This window comes from Xiphophorus maculatus, chromosome 20 (genome assembly GCF_002775205.1).
Source record: "Xiphophorus maculatus strain JP 163 A chromosome 20, X_maculatus-5.0-male, whole genome shotgun sequence".
Classification (NCBI taxonomy): domain Eukaryota; kingdom Metazoa; phylum Chordata; class Actinopteri; order Cyprinodontiformes; family Poeciliidae; genus Xiphophorus; species Xiphophorus maculatus.
In genome coordinates, this window is record NC_036462.1 from 6394181 (window position 1) to 6408260 (window position 14080).

General features: G+C 45.2%; 1 protein-coding gene and 1 long non-coding RNA gene across 2 annotated transcripts in view; one reads left to right on the forward strand and one right to left on the reverse strand.

The window, feature by feature from the left end:
• LOC102233681 (semaphorin-3D-like) overlaps positions 1 to 14080 on the forward strand; it is a 52289-nt gene that overhangs the window by 3166 nt on the left and 35043 nt on the right. The gene's annotated exons all lie outside the window — the stretch shown is intronic.
• On the reverse strand, positions 300 to 1294 carry LOC111605861. Its single transcript, XR_002751871.1, has 3 exons — positions 868 to 1294; positions 470 to 790; positions 300 to 390 (listed from the first exon to the last, which is right to left on the reverse strand). It is a non-coding gene; the product is annotated as an uncharacterized LOC111605861 (long non-coding RNA).

The following is a 14080-nucleotide window of genomic DNA, read 5'->3' on the forward strand; positions in this document are numbered from 1 at the left end:
AATAGATCAGTTAAACGCCTGTTAAGTTAAAACAAGCACAATAATTTCCATTCGCATGATTTGGTTTTCTCTTCTCTCTTTCTACCAAAAGCTGGATGACAAAAGTCTGGTGCTTTCGTCTCAACTAGCCCTTATTTGAAAGACAAATTTATTTACAGAGACTTCATAATACATTTTATTTGTTGTTTCTGTTGCTTTGTGTATTTATGTTGGATATTTAAAATGTCTTCCAGTTCCGGTTGTCATGATGGGTGATAGCCGGGTTACCCACATGCAAGAACACACCAAGAGGAGCGATATGAAACAACAATAATATTTATTTTGGTGAAAGGAAGAGGGGTCAGGGGAAATAGTTCTGGAACCTGGGACTGGAGGAAACTGGTCGTCAGACTGTATATGAGAAAAAGTGGAGTGAGACACGGGATGGGTCAAATGGAATAATTCTGAGAATCTTTCGTAGGATGCTTACTTGAATGCGGAGGTAGTATTGTCAATGGTGGCGGCTGGAGAAGTGAGTTACCGTCGGAGAGCGAGCAGGTAAGCCTTGCAGCTGGAGAGCAGAGTGAGTTGACTTCCGAGCGGGGCTTCGACAGTTAGCTCCCGGAACATGAAACGCTGGCAGGCTCAGCCGATGGCGAGGCACAGAGGATCCACGGGGAGGGACCAGGGAGGTAAGTGCACGGAGGAAGGCAACCGATTGGTAATACCAATGGCGTCGTGAGGAACACAAGGAAATCCAGGGGGGAGCGCTTGTCCACATCCAGGAGTCACAGGGCGATCACAAGGAAATCTGACGGGGAGAACACAAGGAGCGATCAGAACACAGGGAGCGATCATAGAAGGCTTCTTCCTAAGAAAAACGTCTACCAGTGAAGGCAAGCACTCAGGCACTGGAGTGTCAGCTAGGCTGTCCTTATGAAGCACCTCCGCAGCTCTCGAAAATTAGACACAGGTGCGTCTACAGGTTGGCCGCCACACTTCTCCAGGGGCTCCGCTCACTGGTGACATCTCATGGCTGTAAAAGGAAACGCAGCTTCCCAGAAAAAACCCAGGACAGAAGAGGAAAAGAAAACAAAATAAAACAGGAAAAAGAACCCCAACCTAACAGTACCCCCCCCTCAACGGACGTCACCTGACGGACGAGAAGAGGAGGAAGGCTGAGAGGCGGCAAAATCACTAATAAGGGAGGGGTCAAGGATAAAGGAGCGGGGGACCCAAGAGCGCTCCTCAGGACCGTAGCCCTCCCAGTCAACGAGGTACTGGTGACCCCGACCACGCCGACGGGAAGCCACAATCCGGCGGACGGAGTATGCAGGATGACCGTCAACAAGACGGGCGGGAGGAGGGGGTTCGGCCGGAGGGCAAAGATCACTGGACAGGACCGGTTTAAGCTGGGAGACATGGAAAGTAGCATGAACACGTAGGGAGGGAGGAAGGCGAAGGCGTACAGCTGCCGGACTGATGACTGACACTATCTCAAACGGGCCTATAAACCTGGGAGACAATTTCTTAGACATGGACTTGAGGGGTATGTCCCGGGTAGACAACCAGACCTTCTGACCGACCAAATAAGTGGGCGCAGAGGTTCTCCTCCGGTCAGCCTGTTTCTTGTTCTGGGAGGCAGTGTTATTAAGTGCAGTGACTGTGTCTGACCAGATTCGTTTACAACGGCGAATGTGATGCTGTACTGACGTGACAGATATGTCCTTCTCGTCGGATGGCAGGAGAGGGGGCTGGTAGCCAAGAGAGACCTCGAACGGGGAAAAACCTGTGGCTGCTGAAATGTGACTGTTGTGTGCATATTCTACCCATGGTAGATATTGAGCCCAGTCTCCAGGGTCAGATGCAGTCAGGCAACGCAGCATGGCCTCCAGCTCCTGATTCAACCTCTCCGTCTGGCCGTTAGTCTGGGGATGGTAACCAGAGGTTAATGATACCTTCGCCCCTAGGGCGGAACAAAATTGTCGCCAAACTTGGGAGATAAACTGAGGACCCCGATCGGAAAGAATCTCCTGAGGGATGCCATGTAACTTAAAAACATGTTTAATGAGAAGCATGGCAGTTTGAGCGGCAGTGGGAAGTTTGCGAAGAGGAACAAAATGACAAGATTTGGAGAAGCGGTCAACGATTGTGAAAATGGTGGTCATACCCTTTGATGGGGGTAATCCAGTGACAAAGTCGATAGCGATGTGAGACCAAGGTCTCTTGGGGATGGGTAATGGCTGGAGTAATCCTGTGGGTGGCTGATGGGAGGACTTGTTCCTGGAACAGACTGGACATGCTAACACAAACTCTTTGACATCTTTATGAACTGATGGCCACCAGAACCTTCGGTTGACCAACCCAATAGTTCGACTGATACCTGGATGTCCGGAAAACTTGGAGGAATGCATCCACTGCAGGAAGCGGGATCGAGCGGAGGCCGGGACATACGTCTTTCCCTGTGGACATGACTCGGGGACAGGCTCGGTTAACTGGGCTTGACGGATGAGGTCTTCCACCTCCCAGGTAACTACTCCCACCGTGCAGCTGGGGGGAAGCAGGGGAGCAAGTTCCTTCTCAGGGTCATCAGGTGCATACAGTCTAGAGAGGGCGTCAGGCTTGACATTTTTAGAACCTGGACGATAAGAAATGGACAGGTTGAATCGAGAAAAGAATAATGACCAGCGAGACTGTCGAGGGTTGGAACGTTTAGCTGACTGAATGTGAGACAGGTTCTTATGGTCAGTCCAAACTACTATGGGATGCTCAGCTCCCTCTAGCCAGTGTCGCCACTCCTCTAGAGCGAGCTTAATAGCCAGTAACTCTCTGTCCCCCACATCATAGTTGCGTTCTGCTGGCGAAAGTCTGCGAGAGAAAAATGCACAGGGGTGGGTCTTATTATCTTTTTCAGAGACTTGAGACAGCACAGCCCCCACTCCGGAGTCAGAAGCATCAACCTCGAGGATGAACTGCTTAGTGGTATCGGGCTGGACTAGTACAGGGGCGTTAGCAAACAGGTTCTTGAGCCGGTTGAAGGCTTCCTCTGCTTGTGGGGTCCAGGTAAAACTAGACTTGGTGGATGTGAGTGCAGTTAGAGGTAAAGCGGTCTGGCTATAATTCCGTATGAAACGGCGGTAAAAGTTGGCAAAACCCAAGAACCGCTGCAACTGTTTACGGGTCTCGGGTCTAGGCCAGTCCAGCACAGCTCTGATCTTGTCCTCTGAGGGTCTTACCTGCCCGCTCTCAAGGACGTAGCCCAGGAAGGTAACGGATGATCGGTGGAACTCACACTTCTCTGCCTTTACGTACAATCTGTTCTCCAAAAGGCGTTGGAGAACCTTCCGGACATGCATCTTGTGTTCCTCCAGGGACTTGGAATAAATCAGTATGTCGTCTAGATAAACGAAGACAAACACATTAATGAAATCTCTGAGGACATCGTTTACGAGGGCTTGGAAAAAGGCAGGCGCGTTAGATAAACCAAACGGCATGACTAAATATTCATAGTGTCCCATGGGTGTTTTGAATGCCGTCTTCCACTCATCTCCCTCGCGAATGCGAAGGAGGTGGTAGGCATTGCGGAGATCGAGTTTGGAGAAAACGGTGGCTTCTTGGACGGGGTCAAAGGCTGAGGAAAGAAGAGGTAAAGGATACTTATTTTTAATGGTAATCTGGTTCAACCCCCTGTAGTCAATACAGGGCCTCAAGGACCCATCCTTCTTCCCCACGAAGAAGAACCCTGCCCCAAGGGGTGACGAAGAAGTGCGTATAATGCCTGTTGCTAACGAGTCATTAATGTATGTCTCCATGGTCTGACGCTCTGGACGGGAGATATTATAAAGTCGGCTGGTGGGTAGTGGGGCTCCGGGCAACAGATCTATGGCACAGTCATAGGGGCGGTGGGGGGGTAGAGTGAGTGCTTTGCTCTTACTGAAGACTGCAGCCAGATCCTTATATTCGAGGGGAACAATTGAAAGGTCAGGGGGGTCGGTCTCATGCTGCTCTGCTGTTATGGACGTCGGAGGGACAGCAGAGTGGAGACAAGTTGCGTGGCACTCGCTGGACCATGACTCAATAGTTGCCTTTCTCCAATTTATCCGTGGGTTATGTGTGAGCAGCCACTCGAACCCCAGGATAACAGAGGAGCTGACTGCGGGGAAAACAAAAAAAGAAATTAGCTCTGAATGGTTACCAGAAATCACAAGACGGACAGGTGTAGTCCTCTGGGTTATCCTGGGCAGGACCTCCCCATTTAGGGCTGAAACACGAAGTGGAACCGGAAGTGGTTCTGTAGCGATCCCTAGCTGTTCAACAAGGGTGGAGTCAATTAGATTCTGTTCACAACCTGAGTCAATGAAAACAGCTAGAGGAAGAGATTGATGGCGATGGAAAAGGGTAGCAGAAATAAGGAGACGAGATTTACTATTCGTGGGTTGCACCGGCAGCCTCCTCGTCCTTACCGCCGGGCCTGCAAGTTTAAACGGACGGGGCAGTTAGCGATGAAATGGCTGGGACCCCCACAATACAAGCATAACCGAGAGACTAGTCTTTTTTGCCTCTCCTCAGGTGTCAGGCGAGTGTTACCCAGCTGCATGGGTTCAGGTTCTGAGGTCTCCGAGGGGTCTGGTACTTCCTGAAGACTAGGACGGGTAGCCAGTAGGGGGGCTCTGGCTGAGGGATTTCGGCGATTTCTCTCTTTGGCTCGAGACCGAATTCTATTATCCAGTCTTATGGTCAGACTTATAAACTCCTCTAGAGTTGCAGGTTCATCCAGAGTAGCTAACTCATCTTTAATCTGTTCACTCAATGCATGAAAGTACGCACTTTTAAGTGCCGTGGCATCCCAATTTGAGGCTGCTGCCTTTATCCTAAAGTCAATGGCAAAATCAGACACAGTTCTTTGCCCCTGTCTTAAGTTCCAAAGTTCTCGGGAAGCTGAAGTCTGGTCTGTCTCTTGACTAAACACCTGTTTTAATTCTTTAATGAAATCGGGATAGGAACAACCAAAATCAGTGGGGGAGGAAAACTTAGCTTCGGCCCAAGCCAGAGCTCGACCGGACAGCAGGGACAGCACATATGCTATTTTAGCGTTGTCGTGTGGAAAACTCTGAGGACAGGAATTGAAAATGATGGAACATTGTAAGATAAATCCTCCACATTTGTGCACATCACCTGTGAACCTCTCGGGAACTGGCAGCCGAATCTCCGAAAACGTGGGACGGATTGGCGGGTCTGGAACTGCAGGTGAGGCTGGGGCTGGAGGCTGTGCCTGCTGAACGGAGCCTTGCAAAAAGTTAGACAACTCGGTTAACCGACGGTTTGTTTCGGCCTGTCTGTTACTCAACTCTCTTAAAGCTGAATCATGTGACTGTATGAGAGCGTGTTGTTCCGATAAAGCCCTTCTTATAGCGTCTGCTGGGGTAGGTTGTTGGCCTGAGTGTTCTGTCATGATGGGTGATAGCCGGGTTACCCACATGCAAGAACACACCAAGAGGAGCGATATGAAACAACAATAATATTTATTTTGGTGAAAGGAAGAGGGGTCAGGGGAAATAGTTCTGGAACCTGGGACTGGAGGAAACTGGTCGTCAGACTGTATATGAGAAAAAGTGGAGTGAGACACGGGATGGGTCAAATGGAATAATTCTGAGAATCTTTCGTAGGATGCTTACTTGAATGCGGAGGTAGTATTGTCAATGGTGGCGGCTGGAGAAGTGAGTTACCGTCGGAGAGCGAGCAGGTAAGCCTTGCAGCTGGAGAGCAGAGTGAGTTGACTTCCGAGCGGGGCTTCGACAGTTAGCTCCCGGAACATGAAACGCTGGCAGGCTCAGCCGATGGCGAGGCACAGAGGATCCACGGGGAGGGACCAGGGAGGTAAGTGCACGGAGGAAGGCAACCGATTGGTAATACCAATGGCGTCGTGAGGAACACAAGGAAATCCAGGGGGGAGCGCTTGTCCACATCCAGGAGTCACAGGGCGATCACAAGGAAATCTGACGGGGAGAACACAAGGAGCGATCAGAACACAGGGAGCGATCATAGAAGGCTTCTTCCTAAGAAAAACGTCTACCAGTGAAGGCAAGCACTCAGGCACTGGAGTGTCAGCTAGGCTGTCCTTATGAAGCACCTCCGCAGCTCTCGAAAATTAGACACAGGTGCGTCTACAGGTTGGCCGCCACACTTCTCCAGGGGCTCCGCTCACTGGTGACATCTCATGGCTGTAAAAGGAAACGCAGCTTCCCAGAAAAAACCCAGGACAGAAGAGGAAAAGAAAACAAAATAAAACAGGAAAAAGAATCCCAACCTAACACCGGTGTTAAATATTTATTAGAATTTAAAGTTTATTGATCTTTGAGAATGTGTTCTTGCATTATTATGCCATTCAAATGATATTACTTAAAAATGGTCTCAAAAACAATATTGCAATAATTTCTGGGACAATTTATCGTCTAGTAAAATATGTTATGACATATCAGTGGGTCCTGTGCCTCTAGTTGGTTCCGGTTGGTACTGGTCGGTTCCGGTTGGTTCTGTGTATTTTTCTCTCTGAACTGTCAGAGCGTCCGTCCTGCCGCCGCTGTTTGTCCTCCGCAGCTGAACAAGTTTTTGTTGACTTCCTTCCTTTGCAGCCGTTTCCTGACTGGACCCAGGTCAACAAGATGGGGTCAGAAAAATGGACGTTATTGTCCTCTAATCTGCAACGTGTCCAACTGTGGACTGGTTTGATGAAGCGGGAGGTCACCAAAGATACAGGAAACAACTCCTCAGTTACTGGAAGGAAAAACACGCAAACTTCCGCAGATTTAAAGTCGGTCTGATTGACCTCAGAGCTTTTTTCGTTTGGATAAGAAACTAGGGCTGAACTTATCACAATATAAGCATCTCATTGTAGTCAATATAGTCAGTAATTATTGATTAGTTATTTTGTTTTCAATATCTGAATTTACGACTAACTAGTGGCATGACCCTTCTTGTTTTATCCCCCTTTAACTCCAAATTGTTGTTTTTTATTTTAAACCAGTTATGAGGTACAGTAGTGAAACCTTGATCTGCTTCTGCGCCAGTTAGTCAACAAGTTGTTGCTAGGTAACCGAAGTTGGGGGGGGGACTTCAAACTGCTTGTTACCCAGCAGGTTGTTGCTAGGTAACCAAAGAGTGAGTGAATCAGTTGATGCCACCAACTTTAAGAGGTGGAGCAGCTAAGCCTTTCCCTCTGCCTACATCTCCCAGAATGGATTGGAGCTCCATGAATATTATGCACTGATTATTGAATATTCTATCAGACGTATTATCTCTTGATATTGATCACATGTCTATTGTGATATACTGTATATTGTTGCTGCTTTCTTGTCTAGCCTTAATAAGAGCCAATATTTGCACGATGAGAAGCTCCTGGACGTGTGCACGGTGTGACGTCAGAGGTCAGAATGCCGCTGCAAAAGTCCCAGCAGAGCCAGACAGGAAACCAGAAGGAAAAAAAATTATTTATCCAACAAGTTTTATTCCAAGTCAGACTGAGATCAGTGAGCGCTCTCAGTCGGAGCCGAGCGGACCACCCAGCCGGGCTCACGTCAATTTCTCACATTCAGAGGAGACAACAGCTGAGCAGAGAGCTGTTACCTCATCAGCTGAGGAGGTGATGCTGGGGGACAAAGGTCAAGGCCTGCACAGGGTCACTGGAGGGGATTAACTCTGAAATGTCTCTTTAACTGGGAGAGATGACTTGGAGGTGACGTTAATGAGGAAGGAGTCGCAGCTTGATGCCTCGTCCTCGTCTTCCTCTATTGTTTGGTTGTTTTTATCGCTGCGCTAATTAATTAGCTGCTTATCTGAGCCGAGGCAACAATCATCTCTTTGTGTCCAAACGAATGCTTCCTTCCTCCTGCAGCCCTGTGAGCAGCAAAGGGAGCTGGCGCCAACAACACACACTCACGCACACACCCACACATGCACACCCACACGCACACACGCCTGCACATGCATATTCACACGCACACGCATACACGACTGTTAGCCACTATCAAAAAGCAAGTTCATTGTTTTTTGTTTTTTTGGCACTTTTTTGGTCAAGTGCAGCTTGATTATGAGACAGATGATCTGTGAAAAGATCGACCTCCTCCACTGCTCCTGACCAAAAATAACCAATCAGAGTCAGGAGGAGGGTCCTAGTGCTGTCAATCATCCTCATGTACTCGCTGCTATATGTGCTAATAGCACTACTTAGCATTTGCTAACAACATAGCAGAGAGAAAGGGGGTGAGAAACAAAGGGGTGAAAAAAAGGTGGGATGGGCAGCACCACTTGAGATTGTGATTGACAGCGTTAAGACTCCTGGCTCTGATTTGTTGTTTCTTGCTAGCACTGGGAAAAGGCAGAGAAGCTTGATTGTTTTAAATATTTTTAAATATTAAATGATTGATAAGTTGATGAGTTATTCAGTTTTTTTTTTTAAATAATTTTTTACCCTTACTTGAGTAATTTCTTGGACGGCTACTTTTTACTTTGACTTGAGTAAAGATCTGTTGAGGTAGTGCTACTTTTACTTTACAGTTTTTGGGTACTCTGCCCACCTTGCTTATACCATTCTGTTACAACTAAAATATTTTTTTATAAAAGTTGCATACTGCAGCTCTGTTTCTGGCGCTACGTGTTTCCCCTGTAGCGCCCCCTAGCTGATGTGGTTTCGATGTTTTCAGCAGAAGGACGGTGGATAACCATGAGCTCAAATCTTTCTTGACGTGAGCATTCAGGCGTATGACTGTAAACTCACAACTGGTTTACATAAAGCCCTCATGTGGCATAAATATTATTACTCTGCAGAGCTACGGCAACAACCAGCAGAAACAATGGCGTTAAAATAAATTGGGCCACATTGTCCCGTGGTGACTCAAATAAATGTGTCCCCTGAGGTCGTGAATCAAACACAGAGCGCAGTGTGTGAGTGTTGGTCCCGCTCTGCTCTGTGTCTCTCTGGACATCTGCAGACAAAGTGGAGCCCAGCAGGGAGCAGACAGTGATGCATGATGTATGGAGAAACAATAACTTCCAGTATTTATGTGTGGAAGCGAAGGCTTCTATATATGGCAGCCATGGTTTATGTGACGGCGTGCCAACCTGCAGGTTTCCTCTGATGGAAACAAACTGTCCAGCTGCTACCAGCATTTTATGATTATATTGGAACAAATGGATTCAACAGATTGTTACAGCAGATCTTTGTTAACTTTGTTAAGCAGCAGCTTCTGATGGAGGATAATGATGCTTTTAGAGCCACTTTGTAAAGTTGGACATGTCAAACCTTTTCCTCATGTGGGTCAAAAGTACTCTTGAGACAAAAAAATAACTGAATTAATAAAAGCGTTTAAATAATTTTGTGTTCATTATTTGCTCAATGCTAAACTAAGCTGTAAAATTTTAATCAAGCAAACAAACTAGTCAGATGTTTTCAGTAGCAGGACAGCAGACTGACCCTGGAACACGCCTTAGTTTCTTACTTATGTATATATATATATAAAATCAGATGGTATGAGGCAGCATTTACGCTAAATGAATGTAATAATTATTGAATAGTGAGTAAGAAACATCCTAAAAGTTGATGTTTCTTTACATATTTGGTTGCTGTGTCTGTGGGGGTCGCCGCAGACAAAAGGTCGCCACAGAGGTTGATCTTTGTTTGGTTAAATGTCTTGCTGCAGAGGCTGTGGTCATGACGTTTTGGGTGAATCTCGTGGCTGTTTTGATGTTGATCTAGAGGCTGAATCTGAGCTCTGCTGTCACACTGGAAGTACAAGTCCTACTTCAGCCAAAGTTTGGAAATCAGGGAACATTTCTCCAAGTGAAGTGATCCGAAGTTGGCAAGACTCTCTGAACCAGGAGTTTTCTGATCCCATAAACGCTCTATAGCAGCTCAGCTGCACCAGACATGTTATAATCCATTAAAATGACTGATGGCTTTCAGATTTTTCCTTCATTGTTTTAAAAAAACTGGTTAAAAATGATTTGTTTAATGCAACCTCCAGGGTTAGCCTCCTAAATTTTATTTGGTTTTGTGGATCAGATTGTCAGCAGCTCTCCAGCTCTTTCACCTCCACACTGTATATTGACATCAATCAACAGGTTTTGCTTTCTTTTGGATGCTGTTCGCTGATAGTGTCAACTGCTGTGGACTGAGCACACAAACTTGAGGAGTCCTGCAACATTTCATGAGAGTCCGGTTCATTGTGGCAGGTTGCATTTTCTGACTTTTTGTTTTCACGCCAAGCAGTCAGACTGGTCAGCAGTCTCTCAAAGTGATCCTGGTTGTTAGTCTTCCAGGCTGTTTGAAGGTCTAGATTGTTCTTTTAGTTGCTTTTTTCTCAGTTTCTGCCTGATACTGGACTGATTTCAGCCGTTTAACTCATTCAGACAGATGAAAGGTCCTAAACTCAAGGGATCAACCAGTATTCCAGAGTTGGAGGAAAGGTTTTGTGGTTATTGATATGCTTTAGCTGGATCTCCTTCTTCTACATAACCCAACGTAACCAGCTTTAATCATCACCATGGACATTTCTAGTCTGAATTATGAAGCCATTTTGAAAACTAAAACTTTTTCCTGCACCAATTAGTTTCCTGTTGGCTTTTCCAACTAATAAATCACCTCAATGAGGATGAAATCTGATCTATGTACTCGTTAGAGAAAGGGAAATCTGATTAGATCTGAGGTATTTTGCAGGGTAAAATGTTTCATGAGCTCAGTGTGATTTTATTTGATCGTTGTTTTTCTACATGTGTGAGCAGTTGGTGGCAGTCAGAAAGCGCCTAACGAGGCAGAGATGAAGACATTAATCTTGTTCCCTCCATCAGCGTGGCTCCAGCAGGAAGTCATGTGTTACAATGAGGCAAAATGCTGGCGGTGGATTAGCCGTAATTCCCTTTAATTTGCTGTAACCGCTGCATCGTCCACACAGCTCGGGGTGTAGCTGAAGGAGCGATCTGGAAATGCTTTAGTTGATGCCGGAGAGGAATCTAATAATGGAAGCGTTTCTCTTTGTTTCACTGCTTTGAAATCAGGAACAACAAAAAAGTTTGAATCCAAATTTAGTCTGAAATGTTCTGGTTTCGCTTTAATCTTGGTGAGAAGGTGGAGGTGCTGGGCCAGGAAATTAGGCGAGATGTTCGGCCTTTTGAACTAAAAACATGAACAACAACATTGTTGGCTCTGATTCAATCAGCTGCTGCTTCACATCTGAAACTCCAGGTTTGTGCTTCCTGTTGCGGACTTCCTGCTAAAATCTCTGAAGAGTTTCAGTCAGTTGTTATCTTGTTAGTTTTAGTTTATTATAAGAACCTCGCTCTGAACAGTCATGACACATTTATCCAACTTTTACACCAATGAAGTGAGACAATTGAGATAATTTTACGCCAGAAGAGGCAAAATGCAATAAATCCGGATGTAAGCAACGACGGCTGAAGCGTCCTGATCCAGTCCAGCAGATGGCGGTAATGCACATCTGAACGTTGCTTGTCAACTGTCATAAAAAAGAAGAATATGACTGAAGCTATCGGTGCCGACAGTTTGACTGCTTCTTTCTCAAGCCCTTCGTCTGGTTCTGATCTGGTATCAATGCTATCGACTCTGAAGAACTTTAAAATTCATTCAAAGTCGTCAGCGGCCATTATTACTAACGTAATCAGGGCGCTGCTAAGTGACGTCTATGTTCTTCTTCTACGTTCTGAAAGAAGAGATGATCCGAATGGGTTGGACCTACGTGGGAACGGGTTTGAAAGGGATTACTCTGGTTCTGGTGGGTTTGGACCTGCGGGTCAGGGAAACCATTCACACAGATCTGGTCTTACTGGGACCATGATCCAGCTGACTGACACTCACCGCCCCTCATTAGGAGGCCTGGTGAGCAGTGAAAGGAGCATCTATTCACTGGATCTGCTGGGAACACTGGGACCAGCAGCGGGGAGGCGGAGCCTGCAGACTCCTAATGGCGCTGAGACAAAGACCAGGCTGCATGGGAAACCTGAACTCCCAGCTTCCCTCAGGTCTGCATCCTCCTCTTCGTCATCTTCCTCAGCTCTTGTCTGTGGAGTAAAGAAAGCCGCTGACGGCTGTCAGTCAGGCTGAGGAGCAGCAGGGACCCGATCAAAGTTACTAAACCAAAACTACCAAAATAACAAAAACTCAAAGTGAGGAAACCATTTTATTAACTGAATTAAATAAAAACATCAACAAATGGGGAAAAACTATAACTAACTGGAACTATATTCCAGTTAGAGTTTATATCTCTAAAATTATAGAGATAATATCTTTTGTTTTGTGTTTATTAATCTATTTATTAGCCTTTCGAACTGATGTGAGATAGATTTTTTTTTCATTGTCAACTTTTGGCATTTACAGAACTCCATACTCCTCCTGGCGGTACTTAAGTTGGTCCCCAAAAAGGCGGCAACAAAAGTTGGGAGAAAATGCAAGAGTGGTGATAAGTGAATACATTTATTGAAAATGTTATTTTCTGTTTAGTATTTATTACTTTGTCGATGTGTACATATAAACAAAGTACAATATTTTGACCTTTTTGAATTCTGTACCTAAATAATTAACCAAAGTATGAAAAAACTAACTATATGAAATTAATAATTTCTAATAAAAACTAGGAAACCCACTCTAAAAACTAAAAGTAACTGAATTAGACAAAAAGTCACAACAAAATAAAACTAAACTATAATAAAAACCCAGAACTATCGTGAGCCTGCTCCATACATGGATGGTGCTCTTTACTCCTGCTCCACCGCCGCGCCGCCTTTCTGGGACTTTTTTTTTCAAACCTCCCACCTGGACTGTGTATGAAATATGATGTTGCTTTCTGACCTGAGCTGCTCTTAAAGAAAATGGCTCCTCTAAGATCTTCTACTTGCATATTACTCTTTAAGGTTTGACATAAAAATGTGAACGACAACAAACGTTTTCCAAGTGGTTCTGGTCAGAAACGGGCCGAATCGAGCCACTGGTGGGTGGTGCAGGGTGGAGGGTTGTAAATCAGCCTCGGCTCAGATCACAGAGCCAAATAAAACCTTCAGATGGAAAGAAATGCTGCAGAAACGGAGCGAAGAGTTTCCCAGAGAGGCAGAATGAAGGATCTGCCGCCTGAATCGTCTGGGACGGGATCGGAGGAGATGGCTTCCCCCTCCGTTACCGTCCGCAGCCTGAACTCCCACAGACCCGGAAATGAGACCAGGAGATGTTGCCATGGTGACAGAAAATGCAGAAAATCTCCTAAATGCAGCGGATCGCATCATCGAGTTCCAACCAACGTCATTATGGATGGCAAAAACGAATGACGTGACAAAAACTGAAATCGAGAAAACATTTTTAACTGAAATAAATAAAACCAGTAACTAGTGGGGAGAAACTCTAACCAGCTGGAACTACATTGTGGGTTTATAAACCTAACTAAAACATACTCGAAGCAGAGATGTGTTTTGTGCTTATGAATCTGTTTATTAACTTTCAGAACTGATGTGAAGTTAAGTTGTTTTATTCCCCCACACAAGTAGTTTTCGTCGGCTAGCAGCAACAGCACTCCTGAGTGCAATTCATGTCATGGTAACAAATGTTTCTGGACGAAAAATTGTCCCAGAAGTTACTGCAATAAATGATAATGTTGTTTAGAGACCATTTTCAAGGTAAAGGTATAATAATGCAAGAACACACCCTCAAAGATCGATAAACTTTAAATTCTAATGAACATTTAACGTTGGAAGTGGAAGAAATTTTAAATATCCAAAATAAATAAACAAAGCCACAAATAAAATGAATCATGAAGTCAACCAAAACTTTCCTTCAATAAAATTTCTAGTTGAGACTAATTCAACAACCTGAAGACCTTTGTCATCCAGTTTTTGGTCGAAAGGGAGAAAATAATCAATCATGCAAATGGAAATGTTTGAGTTTTTGTAAAACTCAAAAAATAATAATGCATGTATAATACATTAATGTATAAAAAATGCATTAATTGATTTATTGCTTATTTTGAAAATTTAATCTTCTGTTGAGTATTCCTTACCCAATCAGTGTAAACATAATCACATTACAATGTTTAATCTTTTGAAGTTC